The sequence below is a fragment of the Paramormyrops kingsleyae genome, unplaced genomic scaffold (assembly GCF_048594095.1).
Source record: "Paramormyrops kingsleyae isolate MSU_618 unplaced genomic scaffold, PKINGS_0.4 ups68, whole genome shotgun sequence".
In the NCBI taxonomy this organism is placed as follows: Eukaryota; Metazoa; Chordata; class Actinopteri; order Osteoglossiformes; family Mormyridae; genus Paramormyrops; species Paramormyrops kingsleyae.
Window position 1 is genome coordinate 169,746 of NW_027326006.1, and position 2,901 is coordinate 172,646.

Consider the following 2,901-nt stretch of genomic DNA (forward strand, 5'->3'; position numbering starts at 1 on the left):
GGCTTGACCAGTTTCCCTGGCTAAGATACAGTAAAGCCGATAATATAATGCACTGTATTTACTGTAAAGAGTGTGGGAAGACCATGGCCGGCAGTAGTGCATTTGTGACTGGTTCTAATACATTTAGAATTGAAACGCTGAAAAAGCACAATGCATCTATAAAACACATTACATGCCGCGATAAATGCACTGCTCAAGTGTCCCCTCTCCCCGCTGCCTTTCAGCGGCAGGCAGCAGCGAACAGATCATCAGACGAGGCCGAGATGATAATTAAGTTTAACGTTGCCTACAATATTGCAAAAGAAGAACTTCCCTTCACTAAATTCAAGTCCGAAATAATTCTTATGAAGAAAAATGGCTTGAACGTAAACCTGACGTACAGCAATGGTGTCGCGTGCGCCCAATTTATAGGAGTCATCGCAGATACATTGAAAAAAAAGACGTCTGTGCAAATTGCGAACAGTGCGTACATGGCATTCCTGATCGACGGAGACACAGATATCGCCACAAAGGAATGCGTCATTGTGTACGGTCGTATCTTGAGGAGAGGAAGACCGGTGAATATACTTACTTATTGGACACATTGAGGTCGAGCATGCTCATGCCCAAGGTAAGCCATGTCATGTCATGGAGCCTATGTCAATAATATGCCTACCGTCTCGTTACTGCATTAACCATAATATTCTTATACTTAAAAATGAAAAAATAAATAAATAGACTGCATTATAAACTCTTGATCTGGGTAGTAAATGGTATTATCGTTTTTATTTGTTTAATTGGGAATTTATGCTGCCTCAAAGAAAGCATTTGCTGCTCTTGGGGACCAGTGCAGTAACTGGCTGGAGAAAATCATTGCTCTGGGTGCTGATGGTGCTGCTGTTAATTTGGGCAGCAAAGGGGGTGTCATAGCACTTCTGCAGCAAGAGGCAGGTGACCATATTGTGCCTTTCCACTGTATGCCTCACAGGTAAGACTAGAAGATAAGGTATGACTGACACCCTAAAGTCACTGTGAGTTTTTTTCATTTAAATGTAGATGTACCTAAATTTAAAATTTGACTATCTTTTCAGATTGGAATTGGCAATGTTGTCAGTGCAGAGGGACAATCCAATGATGGGGCAATTGTACGACCTTCTACATTTAATTTGGAAGACCTACCATTTCAGCCCAAAATCAATGAGAGAGCTCAGGGTCGTTGGGGCTGACTTGGGGGTAAATGTGCTGATGCCCAGTGGGGTGAAGGGGACAAGGTGGCTCCCACATGTTTCAAGGGCCCTGGAGACCTTTCTTAAACCAGGACAGTTCACTGCTGTGTACTACCATGTGGACCATTTGGCAGGCTCCTCTGCCAATGCAGACATTGCAGGCTGAGCTACAAAGGCCAGTGCATTCTTTCAGAATATTCCTTTCATTTTATTTTTTTTTAGGAATTTAGTTCATCAGTGTTCTATGTGACTATTTTTTACTGTTGTATGATACAGGTTAAGAAATCAATGGAAGATGCCACTTTTGTGGCCTTTTGCCATTTTATTGCAGACGTGTTCAGTGGCATTAGTAAGTTTAGCCTCCTACTTCAGAGGAATGAGATCATCCTACCTCAGGTAAGGGAGATGAATGTGGGATGTGTAAATTTGAATTGTGTTTGTGGTCATCTTCAGCTGTGTTAATAATACTGCACTGTTATATCTAAACAGGCAGTTTGCGGCCTTGAAAAACTGCTGGTGACCACAGAGGCAATGGTTGTGAGACCCAAGCCTAATGGACAACTGTCAGAGTTCCTGGCTGACATGAGGCTGCAGAGAAGGCAACAGCAGGATGAGGGTGAAATGGCAATCTACAAATTCCAGGTATATGTATGGTTTTGTCTCCTAGAACAGTCCATTTTTACAAATATTTCTAATATCTAACTCACAATCTCTATTTATGGTTCATGCAACACACAGACAATAACACTCAAAGGAGAGGCATCAAAGCTGGCAGGAGTAATGGATGCAACAATCAAATCCACTGTAAAACATCTGAAAGCAAGATTCAGTAGCCTCCTAGGCAAGTGTAGTCACCTGTCTTATAAACACATGTAGATAAGAAATATTGTTACTCATTTACTAAAATGTATTTGTTCTTACAACAGGGGAGAGTGCTTCTGAGTCTGACACAACTAAGGCTGTCAAATGCTTCAAAATTTTCAATCATGATAGCTGGCCAGAGAACCAAGAGGACTTAGTGGACCATGGTGCTGATGACCTTGCATTTCTATTGGATCACTTCTCCACAGTCCTGAGAAGGTAGCTGGTGGATTACTACAATATTATGTGTGCTGTTGGTAGATATTTTGTTCATGTGAACACTGATTAGCTGTGTAATCATCATTTTCAGAAATGGTGTAATCACTGAGCTTGCAAAAGAAGTTTGTAGGCTTGAAGCTGTTAATTGCCAGGATGTTCAAAGACAAGACCTACCTCAGCCTTTGGGAGCTCATGTTGACCAGAGAGCCCTACTGTTCAGAGTACAAGGTCAGTTTTTGTTAATGTTCTTGTAAGATTGTGTCAGTTTTGCTATCGTACACACATTGCTTAAATAAATTCTTGAATGTATTTTTTTTTCTCAGAACATCCTGCACCTTGTACATATTATGCTGGTCCTCCCTGTCTCAGCTGCAGTTTGTGAGAGAGGGTTCTCTGCACAGAAGAGGATCAAATCAGACACTAGAGCATCCCTTCATTCAGACACAGTGGAAGATCTGATAAGAATCAGTGTAGAGGGGCCAAGTCTGGAAGATTTTGATGCTAGAGAGAGTGTGGCCAGCTGGTTTAGTCAAGGCCAAAGATCAAGAAGGCCAAACTACAGGAGTTGGCCATCCGAGGGGCATGTGACTGCAATGGAGGATAGTCCATAAGACAT

The 2,901-nt window shown here is 42.0% G+C and overlaps 1 long non-coding RNA gene across 1 annotated transcript; it reads left to right on the plus strand.

Annotated features, from left to right (window-relative positions):
• The first annotated feature begins 847 nt into the window (after positions 1-847).
• On the plus strand, positions 848-2,836 carry LOC140586469 (uncharacterized). Its single transcript, XR_011988282.1, has 8 exons — positions 848-967; positions 1,071-1,380; positions 1,482-1,601; positions 1,695-1,847; positions 1,944-2,046; positions 2,132-2,285; positions 2,377-2,513; positions 2,609-2,836. It is a non-coding gene; the product is annotated as an uncharacterized lncRNA (long non-coding RNA).
• Positions 2,837-2,901: the final 65 nt, after the last annotated feature.